This window comes from Nicotiana tabacum, chromosome 6, assembly GCF_000715075.1.
Source record: "Nicotiana tabacum cultivar K326 chromosome 6, ASM71507v2, whole genome shotgun sequence".
Classification (NCBI taxonomy): domain Eukaryota; kingdom Viridiplantae; phylum Streptophyta; class Magnoliopsida; order Solanales; family Solanaceae; genus Nicotiana; species Nicotiana tabacum.
The window spans coordinates 182,388,946-182,405,794 of NC_134085.1; positions in this window are offsets into that span (position 1 = coordinate 182,388,946).

Sequence of the window (16,849 nt, forward strand, 5' to 3'; positions counted from 1 at the left end):
CAGGGGAAGGTCTCCCCAACAAGCTTTAATGTAGACATTGCCCCTGAAGTGAACATACAACTATATTCTCTTGGTCATGCATTGAAGAAATTAAGAACCTGAACATAGTTGTGATGCAATGGTAAATTGACTACTGATATCAGATGATATCAGAAATTGACTACTGATATCAGATGCGTTACAGATGCTAGCAATTTCTTCTTCACTGATCTTTCTCGTTTTCTTCTTCTTTCTCTCATCGCTGTTTATGGAATCATGGTCAGAATCCGATGGGTCGTCGGAAAATTGTCGACTAAAATAGGTCGTCTGAAGTTTGTGGTTGAGCAATTTGAAGATTTTGTTACCTTTTTTAAGAGCATTTCAATGTATCTCGCTGTATTTCTATGTATTCATTGTATTCACTATCTTTTTTTCCATTGTAATTCAATGTATCTCATTGTATTCCATGTATTTCATTGTATTCAGTGTCTTTTTTTCGCATTGTATTTCAATGTATCCCTCTGTATTCTATCTATTTCATTGTATTCATTGCCTTGCTATATGCCATGAATGTATTCATATATTTTTTTTAATTAATATAATTTATGTATTCAGATGTATTATATAATTTCTCTGAAGATTGCTATGTTTTTGGGTATTTTGCGGTTGAGAATCTTTTTTATAACTGAAAATACTAAATTTGTGTGTTATAATTGAGTTTGTTGAGTTATATTAAGAGTCTATTATGTTAATTGATTCACTTTTCGTTTTAAAAACAGTGTAATCCCCTATTTCACGCAGTGAATACAGTCGAATACAATAATTTATCCAGCTGTAATCCCATGTTTCACTCCATGAATACAGTTGAATACATTCGAATACAACAACTAATTAGATGGACTTCCCTAATTCACGCCTATTTTTGCTACTGTATTCATGAATACAATAGCTTAAATACATCATCTTATAACCACGGAAAAGGTATCTATATTCCGTAATATAGCAAATGGTATCTATAGATGACTAATTACTACTAAAAGATAGCGCTTTATGAAAATTTTTCTAGGGGAGGGGGGTCCATTTTGGTTAAAGATGGGTTGGACCGGATTTAAGGTGGGTGGGTCTTTTAAGACATTGGGCCACCGATTTTTGGGTCCAAATTAGTGTGCAATGGAGGCAAGCCCAACTATTGTCTTTCTTTTCAATATCAGATTTTTGCAAACTCTAGCCATTTAAAACTCAAACTTTAATTGAATCTAATTTGTATATGGCTAGCCTATTTATTTATTTTGCCTAATTAATTAACTAATTTAAGAATGCATTTTTTTTATTTTTAGTTATTTAAATGATGTACTTAACAATGTAATTAATTCCTAAATGCAAATTGAACCTAAGATAGCATGAGATTAAAATGTGATAATTTTTATGATTTTTCTTATGATTTTAAAATATTAAACATGCATGAAATGCAACTAAATAAAGAAAAATTTCTAAAATCCATTAAAATTATTTTTGGTCTATTTTTAGGAGTTATTTCCATACAGGGCAAAAATTAGGTGCCCACAGCTGCCCTTCTTTGCTCGAGAACATGAAGAGTTTTCGGGCAAAGATAAAGTGAGCAATTACGAGCAATTTTTGCCCGTTTGGTACTCCATTTGGAAGCATTTTTTGAAAAAGTCTGACTGAACTTTGCTTCGGAGGTTGCCTACATATCCTTGGCTATAAAGGAATCAAGTCTGTGTAGTTCTAGAAATTTTGGTAGCTGGAACTACCGAGAAGCTGTGATTTCACTGCTAGTGCTGTTATTACTGCTTGTTGAGCTCCTTATTACACCAAAATCAAAAATAAAAAAGACTAACTAAGCCTATCGACTACGAGGATATAAAGTGTTTGTATAGCAGAAAAAGGGCCTCCCAGCCTCGAGAATGCCAAATATATTATCTTTTCGTGATCATAGCCTTGATGAAAAGAAAGATCAATTCTTTCAGATCCTTCATTTAAAAAAGTGAAAGGAAATAGATTCAAATGCCTTTCTCGTCAATGTAGAGAATTTCAATTCTTAAATCTAGATAATAAGTCGTCATACTGACCATTTTCATCACTTCGTACATATCATACCATGAGCAATGTGGTCGAACGGTTTAAGTTATTGCATGATTGTGGAGTTTTTCCTTGTGAATAACTTACCAACAGTTAATCGAGACCTCTTCTCTTTTATGTTTATACATTCCTGTCGAACGATTTTAGTTATTGCATAATTGTGGAGTTTTTCCTTGTGAACTTACCAACAGTTAATCGAGACCTCTTCTCTTTTATGTTTATACATTCCAGTAGAATGACACTGTCGGAATATTCTAGTCTCAAAAGTCACTTAAGTCTCTTTGCTTCAATATACATTTCAACTAAAGTAATCAGTCAAAGTCTTTCACATATAAGATGCTAAAGCACTCACCACATACTCGTCTTGATAATTTTGCAAGTTCTGCAGCAGCAAGTTTGACCTTTTTCCCAACGAATTCTCTTCTCTCTACTTCATCCATCCTCCATTGTCATAATCATGAGAAGAAAATTGCACCAAAACTTTCAGAAAGCAAAAAGAGAAGAGAGATAGGGAACTAAAGTTGTAACTTTTCACGTACATGCATGTATATGTCAGGTTATTTTAGCAAGATGGTTAAACAAAAGAAAGTTCACCTCCAAGAAATTATCTCAACTACTTTAGTGTTGGCTGATTAAGATAGAGTGAATAATTATCAATTTATTCAAGCAATCAAAAGTAATAAAATACTCCCTCCATTTTCACTTACGTGACACACTTTCCTTATTAATCCATTTCAAAAAAAATGACACCTTTCTATATTTGGAAATAATTTAACTTTAATTTTTCCCTTTACACATTTTACCCTTGATGAGAAACATTTATAAACACACAAATTGAAAGCCATACAAAAGCTTTTACCCTTTAAGGTTTTACTACTACAAGCTTCAAAAGTCTTCCTTTTTTCATAAACTCCATACCGAGCCAAACTAGTTCACATAAATTGAAACGGAGGGAGTATCAAGTTTATCAGCCTTCCATAAAGCATGTTCTCAGTTAAATGAGAAAACATAACGGATTTGTAAAGCGTGTAAATCTAACAACAATATATGAATATTAGCACACTAATGCACATATCATCTCACTTATAAAGCTAGCCTTGTCAGAATTTTCCGAAATCTCGAGACAATTCCATGGAAATAGTTTAATGTATGCCGACTTAGGGATAAAGAGGCCTAAGATGAAAGCACGCCATCTTTCATTCATAGCTAACAAAAATCGTATCAAGAGGCTCCAACATCTTATAATGATATCTTCTCCTGATCTGATCAAGATTTCTACCCCACCAGAACAAAGCATGCAAAATATGACTGCAAATGAGAGTTAAATTCCTTTAAAGGGCTGTGAGATTCATTTCCATCAAAAGCACCAAAACAAGCAGGTGGAAATCAGATGCCATTGTTCTTTAAGCAATTCTTGCACAAATGTGAGCTGAACTATGTATGATATTAACCAATTGGTGCCAGTCAATGCAACAAATCCCCTAGCCAATCACAATGCAATGAGGTGATTCCTCAACAATCAGCCTTCAAGCACAACAAAAACTCCCAAAAACATTAGCTGAAAATATATATTTTATCGATATAGCTAATGAGTAACTAAATACGGTCAATGTCACAACTACAACAAATCCTGTGTTAGATCACAACGCAATAAGAGGTTATTCTCAGCAATCAACCTCCAATCACGACAAATTGATTGACATAGACTTCTTTTCTGTATTAAAATTATCCCCCATCAGAATAGCGCCAAAAGGAGCCTCCTGAACAAATAGCCTCTGATAAATGGACATTAGGCCTAACTCAACCCCAAAAGCTAGCTTATGAGATGAGGATTTCCCAAGACCATATAAGGAGACCAAGGATCGATGTGGGACAACTCAACACCCCCCTCATACCCAAGCCTGCAAATTGCAAATTGGAGCGTGGACAATATAAATGGGGGCCCAACATCGGTAACAATGATTGGGATGGACCTGGCTTTGATACCATGATAAGTGGACCTTAGGCCTAACTCAACCGCAAAAGCTAGCTTATGAGGTAAGGATTGCACAAGACCATATAAGAAGATCAATAACCTCAAATCACTTCGATGTGGGACAACTCAACACCCCCCTCACGCCCAAGCCTGCAAACTAGAGCGTAAATAACATAAATAGGGGCCCAATGGGCCCAATATTGGTAACAATAATTGGGATGTGCCCAACCCTGATACCATGTGAGAATCTGACGGCACGTGGAGGCGCACGACTTTCTACCACACCGATTCACTGGGTTTTGTCGTCTTACTTTTTTGAACAAGATGGTAGTGTTGGTTTTCACACACCACTTACCAATGAAGATATCACGCAAATCAATCTTTAGTCGTCAACCGGAAAGACGTACGGTGACCGACTTTTTTGTTCCAATAGGGCTGGAATTTCTAGGGTTTGGTCGCACATGGGTTTCAGATCTGATGGTGGTACTGGTATATGCACAGTACCATTATAGCAGTGATGAACCCTAGGAACAAGACGAAGTTGCCGGAAAATTGCACGGCAATGAGATATTTCTTCCCGAATGTCGCTGGAATAATGCACAACGATAATTTTCTCACTGAAGCTCCGATACCATGATAAATAGACCTTGAGCCTAACTCAACCCCAAAAGCTAGCTTATGAGGTGAGGAATATCCAAGATCATATAAGGAGACCAAGGACCGATTGGGGACAACTCAACAGCCTCCATAGGAGCTTACCAATACAATAAGTGATATGCTCTCGGATCTCCAAGATTTCACTTTCACAAATTCTCGACAATAATCAACACTATCAAAACACTACAACAAGATTTTATACAGAAGGTATTGTTACAGTTTCTTTCTTTACCAACTTATCTCTTCCATTGGTTATTAACGTTGAGATACAAAAGTTGGTACAGTCTATTAACTAATTCAGCTCCCAATTTTATGGACATTCTCTATAAATTGATTTGTGGATCCTAATTCAAGCAGATTTGAAGAGATTGATTGATAATTGTAGGTCATCTTCGACGTCATTGTTGGAGTGATGGGCACATGCTTCTCGGTATGGAATTAGCATGACCTAGAGATAAAATGTTAGATGCCCCGAACCAAGTTACTATTATTTCTTTTTTCGGCTTTCGCGTCAAGCTTATCAATTTATTTTAATAAATGATTGGCTACATGAATCCTGCCTTTTTTATGCATCGGAGGGAAAGATGCAGATTTAGGGGCTTCAAAAGCTTTCAAGGTGAGAACGAAGTACTAAAGCTTTCAAGGGTTATGTTAAGGTTTGTAGTAAGTGGGATGGGCATAAAAGCTAACTAAGGTGAAAGCTATAATAAATTGGTCAACCCCTGGGTTTAGCAAGTTTTGATAGGAGGTTTGTGAAGGGATTTAACACAACCGCTGATCATCTGATCGAGGTGATTAAGAAAGATAAGGATTTTATATGGGAGCAAGAACAAGAAGGAGCCTTTAAGACTTTGAACAATCCAGTAAGCCACTCCAAGCCTACCCATCCCACGACCTTCCAAAATTCTACCGGGATCTCGTCTGGCCCAGTCGCCCTGCCTTTACTCATCTTTCGCATTAACTCCTCAACCTTAATACACCCACAAAACCTAAAATCACGTCGGTTCTTTGATTTCTCCAACTCGCCAAGCAAAATGTTCCTGTCCCCATCCTTATTCAAGAGTTTGTGGAAGTATGACTGCCACCTACGCCTAATACACGCCTCTTCCACCAGTACCTTGTCATCCTCGTCTTTGATGCACCTCATTTGGTCTAGGTCCCGAGCCTTCCTCTCTTGAACCTTGGCTAACCTGAACAATCTTTTGTCATCGCCTTTGCCCCCAAGTTCCGCATACAAGCGTTCAAATGTTGTGGTCTTAGACACCGTGACCAATGTTTTAAAAGGCGTGGATGTAAGGCGAGGCGTTTTACATATGCCTCAGTGACATATGCCTTATCGGGGTGTAAGTCCCATAGGTATTTAATTTTTAATATTTTATAAAATAATATAATTACAGTAAATATCTATAAACTGGTAAAATTGCATAAAAAATAAAGCAAATTATAAATATGTGATATATATATATATATATGATTCATCCTCACAAAAAACTAGTCAAAACAATCTATTATACGCTACTTAGAAGCTTAAGTAACTTGAGTCGAAAAGAATAAAGTTTTCTACATGAAGGAACAAAAAGGATGACTAACCTCCAATTTGAACTTTGAACTTGCTGCTATGAAGGAGAATATAGTTCTCTTTGCATTTGTAAAAAAAATGAATATTTATTGATTTTGGGAGATATTAGCAGACTAGCGGATAAGATAAAGAATTGGAAAAGACCATAAATTTTGGCTTCAATCAATAAAAAAGGTCTTAACTTTTAAATTTAATGCATTTCAGTCCTTTTTAAAACTTTTGAGTAATTACCAAGCTAAATTTTTAGAATTTGGGTATTATATGAAGGACTTATTCAACAAATTTTGTTTTAATTTGAAACAATCTTTGGGGCTTACGCCTCACTAAAAAAAATGCCCCGAACGCCCGGGAGTACGCCCTGAATTGCTGGGCTTACGCCTCTTGAGACTTTCGCCCCACACCATCGCCCCGAGGCATTTTTGGTGCGCCTCGCCCCAGGGCTCGCCCCGAAAATGCCTTTTAAAACACTGGCCATGATAGCTAGCTTTGCCTCTTTCTTAGCCTTCTTATAAAATTATATTAATCATTACTCTACTTTCATTTTAGACCAAGCCTTTAGGTTGTTTATGTAGACTTGGTCTAAGTTCGTCGCACTCCTACAACCTCATAACAAAGTATGTCAATGAGCAAGCCCCATCCTGTTAGAATGGTATAAACATTTTGTGTTGGATAAAATTGTAAATAGATATTAAGTGTTTGTTTCTTATTAAAAAGATCAAAATTTCCGTTACATTTAAAAAGAAAATTGAAGAGGAGAATGAGTTGGTTCCAAACCCATTTAGATCGGTGCATATTCCAGCAATGTCACTTTAAGAGTTTTGTTTTTCCTTAAATGCATCGGTGCATATGTTATGAGTTCTTATTTACAAGTTCTTTTCGAATAAATTTGTGACGAACCGGCCATTCATCTCATGAGTTACCGCTCTGTTTCCCCTATTTCTGTTTTTTTATGATTTGGTTATTCGTGTTTTGTGGTATCGGGTTGGTCGGATCTAATCCGGAATGATTTTGGTAAGGTTTGAGACACTTAGTCTCTTTTAAGGAAGCTTAAGTTGGAAAAGTCAACTGGATGTTGACTTATGTGTTAGAAGACTCGGATGCGAGTTCCGATGGTTCATTTAGCTTCGGGAGGTAATTTGTGACTTAGGAGTGTGATCGGAGTGAGTTTTGGAGGTTCATAGTAGATTTAGGCCTGAATTGACGAAGTTGATATTTTGGCGATTTCCGGTTGGTAGGAGAGATTTTGATATAGGTGTCGGAATGGAATTCCAAGAGTTGCAGTAGTTTTGTTGTGTCATGTGGGATGTGTGTGCAAAATTTCAGGTCATTCGGACATGGTTTGGTTGGGTTTTTGATCAAAAGCGAAATTTGGAAGATTTTAGAAAATTTAGCTTGAATCCGATGTGTTTTGGTGGATTTGATGTTGTTTGAGGTGTTTTGAAGATTAGTACAAGTTTGAATAAGGTATTAGGATATATTTTTGTTTTTGGTTGAGGTCCCTGGGGCCTCGGGGTGATTTCGGATGGTTGACGGGGAGTTTGAGAGATTGTTGCAGCTCCAAATTTTGCTGCTTCTGGTATTTCCGCACCTGCGGATTGGGGATCACAGGTGCGACACCGCATATGTAGGAAAAGTGGTCGCAGAAGCGATATTTGGGGAGATGGCAGGAAACCGCAGAAGCAGCTAGGAAGATCGCATCTGCGATGTCGCAGATGTGGGTATGGAACCGCAGATGCGGATAATGTGGAGCTTAAGTGATTTCTGTAGAAATGGATAAAGAACCGCAAATGCGGTAACGCAGAAGTGGTGAAGGGGCCGCAGATGCGGTAATGCCTGGGCAGAAGGTATAAATTGTGTCCTTCGCGATTTTGAGCTATTTTCATCATTTCTATTTTGGGTTTGGAGCTTTTTGGACGATTTTGAAGAGGGATTTCAAGGGAACTTCATTGAGGTAAGGAATTTGGACCTAAAACTCGTCCCTATGATGTTATTTCACGGATTAGAGCTTTAATTAATGGAATTAAAGGGTTAAAATTGGGAGAGCTAGGGCTTGGAAACTTAGACCTTTGCTTGAGGATTTGAAAGACCATTTGAGGTCGGATTTCAGAAATTTTGATATGTATGAACTCGTGGGGAGATAAGGAATCTATTGATGTAAAAATTATCGAATTCCGAGACGTGGTCCCGTGGGTCGAGTTTTGGTAATTTTGTGATTTGTGTCATATATTGATTGTTTTCGCTTGGGCTTCATTTCCTTAGCCTATTTTGACATCGTGATTCTGATTTTGGATAGATTCGATGCGAGTGGAGGCCGATTCGAGGGCAAAGGTGTCGCGAGCTAGAGATTTGACCGGTTTGAGGTGAGTAATGATTGTAAATGATGTTCTGAGGGTTTGAAACCCCGGATTTGTGCATCGTTATGCTATATTGAGGTGACGCACACGCTTGATGGCGAGCATGGAGTCGTGCACAGTTGGGGATTGTGACTTAGTCCTTCCCAATTGACTATTTTACCGTGTATTTGACTGAAATCTATTTGCTATCATCGTTATTTGGGTTGAATGCCATATTTGGGCCTCGTGCCAGCTATTTGAACCCTTTGAGGATTTTTATTGATATTTCTCACTGTCTTGACTTTATACTGGAACTTAGTCATTATATATTTCACTGTTTTCATACTCAGCCATGTTTACTATGTTTTAAAACTTATATGATCTTTTAAATGATAATTGGGGCTGAGAAATCCTGTTTTACTACTGTCGAGTAGCTTGTGAGGACTTTTGACTGAGTAAGGCCGATGGCCTATGTTATGAGGGAACACTGATCATGATTTGAGGTCGAGGGCCTGAGATATGTACGCTACAAGGTGGCTTGATTGATTTGATGCCGAGAGCCTAGTGATGATGCCACAAGATGGCTTGATATTGCGCTTGGGCCGTAAGGGGCCCCTCCAGGAGTCTGCACACCCCCAGTGAGCGCGGGTACCCATTGTGATGTGAGATTGAGCCCGAGGGGCTGGTATTGTTCTGAGATGTTGCTCGAGGGGCGGATTTGTTGATATTGTGCCGAGGGGCGAACCTCTATGTGTTTATTTTTCCCTAATTGCCTGTCAATTACCTGCTTAATTGTTGAAAAAGGCCTTTTCATGAAATTTAATTTGAGTTAACGGATTTTTACCTATCTTTCACTAATTTACTGTTTTTAATGGTTTTACTGCTTCATTATAGAATGTTTTGTGCCTTACATGATTTCTTGCTTTCAGTCTTTATTTATGATTGTTACTCACTGAGTTGGAGTACTCACTTTACTCCCTACACCCTATGTGCAGATTCAGGCACATCTGGTCCCGCTCCCGAGTGCTGATCATTCGTAGCTCAGGTGGATCCAAAGAGTCTCTAGTTAGTTGTTGGCGTTCGCAGCCCGAAGCTCTTCCCTATCTAATTTCTTCATGTTCTTAATTTTTCTGTATTAAAATTTGTAGTTTTCCTGACTATTCCGGATTGTTTAGATGCTCATGACTAGTGACACCCCGGCATCGGGCTGTGTTGGGTTGTATTCCGCAAATTATGCTATTATCTGTTTAAACTTTGGTTTATTTAATTCTAGACTGTTTCTTATTGTTTAACTATTTAATAATGAATTAGGAATAGTTGGCTATGCTTGTCTTCACGAGAGGTGCCATCATGACGGGGTCCGGGTTTAGGGTCATGACAAGTTGGTGTCGGAGCCTAGGTTACATAGGTCTCACGAGTCATGAGTAGGTTTAGTAGAGTCTCGCGTATCGGTACGGAGACGTCTGTATTTATCCTCGAGAGGCTACAGAACCTTTAGGAAAAACTTCATATTCTTGAAATTCTTATCGTGCGAATTTGTTTATCTGAGTACTAAACTTCTGATATTCTATTCTCTCACAGATGGTGAGGACACGCGCTACCAGTTAGGATGGACGACCACCAGTTGTGGCCACCAGAGGCTGAGGGCACGGTCGTGGTCGCGGTAGGGGCAGAGGTGTGGCCCGCATAGTAGCTAGGGCAGCACCTACAGATCCACCAGCCGCCCCATTTCAGGATCAGGTCCCCGTTATGGACGCTCTAGCAGCACCAGCTCAGGCACCAGCTATGCCCATTATGATTCCGGGTCTTCAGGAGGCCTTGGCTTAGATCTTATCAGTTTGCACTGGCCTAACTCAGGCGGTTTCAGCCACTATAGCCGCAGCTACTTCTCAAGCCGGGGGAGGCAACCAGACTCCCGCCGCTTGCACACCTGAGTAGGTCGTGCAGGGACTTCAGATACAGGGGCACATCCAACCTAGCGGATTACAGCTGCTTAGGACTATGTAGTTCCTGCCATGTCAGAGGATGAGCAACGTAGGTTGGAGAGGTTTGGTAGACTTCAACCTCTGTCTTTCAGCGGTACAGAGGGCGAGGATACCCAGGGATTCTGGAGACCAACGGGGTCTCTTTCCTATTTATTAGTTTTCTGGAGCTGCCTTCACTTGGTGGAAGGATTTTGAGAGGCGTAGGACTATTGGTGCAGAACCCCTTACCTAGCAACAGTTCTCCGTTCTCTTTTTGGAGAAGTATGTGCTGCAGTCTCGCAGAAAGGAGCTGCGCAGGTAGTTTGAGTGGTTGCATAAGGGATAGATGATTGTGTCGCATTATGAGTTGAGGTTCTCCGAGTTAGCTCGTCATGCCATTTGGTTGGTTCCGACAGATAGAAAGAGGATTAGGAGGTTTGTTGATGGCCTTACTTATCAGCTTCATATTCTCATGACCAGGGAGAGGGTGACTAGTGCTACCTTCGAGGAGGTTGTGGATATTGCCCGAGAGTTGTTATGAGTGTGGAGGGATGAGTCATATGTGGTGCCCTCGTCGTTTTGCGAGTTCATCTCAGTAGAGGGGTCAGTCATCGACTTCAGTGCCAGTTGCTTCATCACCACTCGCCCAGTCAGCTAGGGGTGGAGGTCAGTCAGCTAGAGGTCACCCCAGAGGGGGGGTCGATCAGGTGGCAATCAGGCTCGTTTCTATGCACTTCCAGCTAGACCCGATGCTATTGCTTTAGATGCTGTCATCACATGTATTGTTTCAGTCTGCCACAGAGATGTCTCTGTACTATTTGATCCCGGTTCCACCTTTTCTTATGTGTCATCATACTTTGCTCATTATTTGGGTACGCCCCCGTGAGTCTCTTTTTCACCTGTTCATGTATCTACCCCGATGGGCGATACTGTTATTGTAGACCGTGTGTACCGGTTGTGTGTGGTGACTATTGGGGGTCTGGAGACCTGACTGGATCTTTTATTATTGTGTATGGTGGATTTCGATGTCATTTTGGGCATGGATTAGCTATCTCCGTGTCTTGCAATTCTGGACTGTCATGCTAAGACAACCACTTTGGCTATACTGGGTGTGCCATGGATTGAGTGGCGAGGTGTGACTGATTATGTTCCTAGTAGAGTGATCTCATTCTTGAAGGCCCAGCGTATGGTTGGGAAGGGTTGTCTTTCGTATCTAGCCTTTGTGAGAGAGGTCGGGGCTGAGACTCCTAGTATTGATTCTGTTCCAGTTGTGAGAGATTTTCCAGATGTGTTTCCTGCAGACCTGCCGGGCATGCCACCGGACAGGGATATTGATTTTGGTATTGACCTGGTGTCAGGCACTCAGCCCATTTCTACTTTGCCGTATCGTATGGCACCAGCGGAGTTGAAGGAGTTAAATGAGAAACTTCAGGAACTCCTTGAAAAGGGGTTCATTCGGCCTAGTATGTCACCCTGGGGTGTGTTGGTTCTATTTGTGGAGAAGAAGGATGGCACTATGAGGATGTGCATTGATTATAGGAAGTTGAACATGGTAACAGTTAAGAACAAGTATCCTTTGCCTCGCATTGATGATTTATTCGACCAGCTTCAGGGAGCGAGCGTATTCTCCAAGATTGATCTCCGTTCAGGTTATCACCAGTTGAAGATCAGGGACTCGAATATTCTTAAGACGGCTTTTCGGACTGATATGGTCATTATGAGTTCTTGGTGATGTCTTTTGGGCTGACTAATGCTCCAACAACGTTCATGCATATGTGGAACAATGTGTTCCGGCCTTATCTCGATTCGTTTGTCATAGTCTTCTTTGATGATATTCTGTTGTATTCGCGTAGTTAGGAGGAACACACGAAGCATTTGAGAGTTGTGTTGCAGAGATTGAGGGAGGAGAAGCTTTATGCAAATTTCTCCAAGTGTGAGTTTTAGCTCAGCTCAGTGGCTTTCTTGGGGCACGTAGTGTCCAACGAGGGTACTTAGGTTGATCCGAAGAAGATAGAGGCGGTTAAGAGTTGGCCCAGACCATCCTCAGCCATAGAAATTCGCAGCTTTCTTAGTCTGGCAGGCTATTATCACCGGTTTGTTCAGGGATTCTCATCTATCGCATCGCCCTTGACCAAGTTGACTTAGAAGGGTGCTCCATTTGTGTGGTTAGACGAGTGTGAGGAGAGTTTTCAGAAGCTCAAGACGGCCTTGACCACAACTCTAGTGTTGGTTTTGCCATCAGCTTTAGGTTCATATACTGTGTATTGTGATGCTTACAGAGTTGGTATTGGTTGTGTGTTGATGTAGGATGGTAGAGTTATTGCTTATGCTTCTTGTCAGTTGAAGCCCCACGAGAAGAACTACCCCGTTCATGATTTGGAGTTGGCTGTCATAGTTCACGCGTTGAAGATTTGGAGGCATTACTTATATGGTGTGTCTTGTGAGGTGTTTACTGATCATCGCAGTCTCCAACACTTGTTCAAGCAAAAGGATCTTAATTTGAGGCAGCGCAGATGGTTGGAGTTGCTTAAGGATTATGATATCACTATATTGTACCATCCAAGAAAGGCCAATGTGGTGGCCGATGCTTTGAGCCGAAAGGCAGTGAGTATGAGGAGTTTGGAATATATTCTAGTTGGGGAGAGACTTCTTGTGGTCGATGTTTAGTCTTTGGCCAATCGGTTTGTGAGGTTAGATATATCAGAGCCCAGTCGGGTATTGGCTTGTGTGGATTCTCGGTCTTCTTTATATGATCGCATCAGAGAGTGCCAGTATGATGATCCGCATTTGTTTGTCCTTAAGGACAGAGTTCAGCATGATGATGCCAGAGATGTGACCATTGGTGATGATGGGGTGTTGCGAATACAGGCCAGATATGTGTTCCCAATATAGATGGGCTTCGAGAGTTGATTCTGGAGGAGGCCCATAGCTCGCGGTATTGATGATGCCAGAGATGTGACCATTGGTGATGATGGGGTGTTGCGAATACAGGCCAGATATGTGTTCCCAATATAGATGGGCTTCGAGAGTTGATTCTGGAGGAGGCCCATAGCTCGCGGTATTCCATTAATCTGGGTGCCGCGAAGATGTATCAGGATTTGAGACAATACTGTTGTTGGAGAAGAATGAAGAAAGACATTGTGGGATTTGTAGCTCGGTGTCTTAATTGTCAGCAGGTGAAATGTGAGCATAAGAGACTGGGTGGCTTGCTTCAGCAGATGGATATTCCAGAGTGGAAGTGGGAGAGGATCACTATGGACTTTGTAGTTGGGCTTCCACGGACTTTGAAGAAGTTCGATGCCATTTGGGTGATTGTGGATCGGCTGACCAAGTCCGCGCACTTCATTCCTGTGTGTACTACCTATTCTTCAGAGCGGCTGGCATGGATCTATATCCGGGAGATTGTTCGTCTGTATGGTGTCCTAGTTTCCATCATTTCAAATAGGGGTACTCAGTTTACATCGTAGTTTTGGAGGTCTGTGCAGCGAGAGTTGGGTACTTAGGTTGAGTTGAGCACAGCTTTTCACCCTTAGACGGATGAGCAGTCCTAGCGCACCATTCAGATATTGGAGGACATGTTGCGTGCTTATGTCATTTATTTCGGAGGGTCATGGGATCAGTTTCTACAGCTTGCAGAGTTTGCTTATAACAACAGCTACCAGTTGAGTATTCAGATGGCTCCATATGAGGTTTTGTATGGGAGGCGGTGTAGATCTCCAGTTGGATGGTTCGAGCCCGGTGAGGCTAGGCTATTGGGGACAGACTTGGTGCAGGATGCATTAGAGAAGGTAAAGGTAATTTAGGAGAGGCTCCGTACAATGCAGTCGAGGTAGAAGAGTTATACTAACAGGAAGGTTCGAGATGTGTCTTACATGGTTGGCGAGAAGGTTCTGTTGAAGGTTTCGCCCATGAAAGGTGTTATGAGATTTGGGAAGAAAGGGAAATTGAGTCCTCGGTTCATTGGACCTTTTGAGGTGCTTCGGAGGATTGGGGAGGTGGCTTATAGCTTGCTTTGCCACCCAGCTTGTCGAGTGTGCATCTGGTATTTCATGTTTCTATGCTCCAGAAGTATATTGGGGATCCGTCTTATCTTTTAGATTTCAGCACGGTTTAGTTGGATGATTATTTGACCTATGATGTGGAACCAGTAGCTATTTTGGGCCATCAGGTTCGAAAGTTGAGGTCAAATGATATAGCTTCAGTGAAAGTGCAGTGGAGGGGTCGACCCGTAGATGAGGCTATCTGGGAGACCGAGCGGGAGATGCAGAGCATATATCCTCACATGTTTAAGGCTCCAGGTATATTTCTTGACTCGTTCGAGGACGAACGCTTGTTTAAGTTGGGGAGGATGTGATGACCCGGCCAGTCGTCTCATGAGTTACCACTCTGTTTCCCCCATTTTTGCTTCTTTATGCTTTGGTTATCTGTGTTTTGTGGTATCGGGTTGGTCAGATCGAATCCGGAATGATTTTGGTAAGGTTTGAGACACTTAGTCTCTTTTAAGGAAGCTTAAGTTGGAAAAGTCAACCGGATGTTGACTTATGTGTTATAGGGCTCGGATGCGAGTTCCGATGGTTTGGTTAGCTTCGGGAGGTGATTTGTGACTTAGGAGTGTGATCGGAGTGAGTTTTGGAGGTTCATAGTAGATTTAGGCTTGAATTGACGAAGTTGATATTTTGACGATTTCCAGTTGGTAGGTGAGATTTTGATATAGGAGTCGGAATAGAATTCCGAGAGTTGCAGTAGTTTTGTTGTGTCATTTGAGATGTGTGTGCAAAATTTCAGGTCATTCGGACATGGTTTGGTTGGGTTTTTTATCAAAAGTAGAATTTGGAAGATTTTGGGAACTTAGGCTTGAATCCGATGTATTTTGGTTGATTTGATGTTATTTGAGGTGTTTTGAAGATTGGTACAAGTTTGAAGAAGGTTATGGGATAGGTTGGTGCTTTTGGTTGAGGTCCCGGGGGCCTCGGGGTGATATTGGATGGTTGACGGGGCGTTTGAGAGATTGTTGCAGCTGCAGATTTTGCTACTTCTGGTATTTCCGCACCTGTGGATTGGGGACCGCAGGTGCGACGCCGCATATGCGGGAAAAGTGGTCGCAGAAGCGGTATTTGGGGAGATGGCAGGAAATCGCAGAAGCAGCTAGGAAGACTGAATCTGCGATGTTGCAGATGCGAGTATGGAACCGCAAAGGCGGATAATGGGGAGCTTAAGTGATTTCTGCAGAAGCAGATAAATAACCGCAAATGCGGTACCGCAGAAGCGGTGAAGGGGCCGCAGATGCGATAATGCCTGGGCAGAAGGTAAATTGTGTCTTTCGCGATTTTGAGCTATTTTCATTATTTCTATTTCGGCTTTAGAGCTTTTTGGACGATTTTTGAAGAGGGATTTCAGGGGAACTTCATTGAGGTAAGGAATTTGGACCTAAAACTCGTCCCTATGCTGTTATTTCACGGATTAGAGCTTTAATTAATGGAATTAAAGGGTTAAAATTAGGAGAACTAGGGCTTGGAAACTTAGACCTTTGCTTGAGGATTTGAAGGATCATTTGAGGTCGGATTTCAGAACTTTTGATATGTATGAACTCGTGGGGAGATAAGGAATCTATTGATGTAAAAATTATCGAATTCCGAGACGTGGGCCCGTGGGTCGAGTTTTGGTAATTTCGTGATTTGTGTCATATATTGATTGTTTTCGCTTGGGCTTCATTCCCTTAGCCTATTTTGACGTCGTGATTCTGATTTTGGATAGATTTGACGTGAGTGGAGGGAGATTCGAGGGTTTGAGGTGAGTAATGATTGTAAATGATGTTCTGAGGATTTGAAACCCCGGATTTGTACATCATTGTGCTGTATTGAGTTGTCGCACACGCTTGATGACGAGCGTGAGGTCGTGCACATTTGGGGATTGTGACTTAGTCCATCCCAATTGACTATTTTACCGCGTACTTGACTGAAATCTATTTGCTATCATCATTATTTGGGCTGAATGCCATATTTGGGCCTGTGCCAGCTATTTGAATCCTTCGGAGATTTTTATTGATATTTCTCACTGTCTTGACTTTATACTGGAACTCAGTCATGATATATTTCATTGTTTTCATACTCAGCCATGTTTACTATGTTTTAAAACTTATATGATCTTTTGAATGATAATTGGGGTTGAGAAATCCTATTTTACTACTACCGAGTGGCTCGTGAGGACTTTTGACTGAGCAAGGCCGAGTGGCTATGTTATGAGGGAACATTGATCATGATTT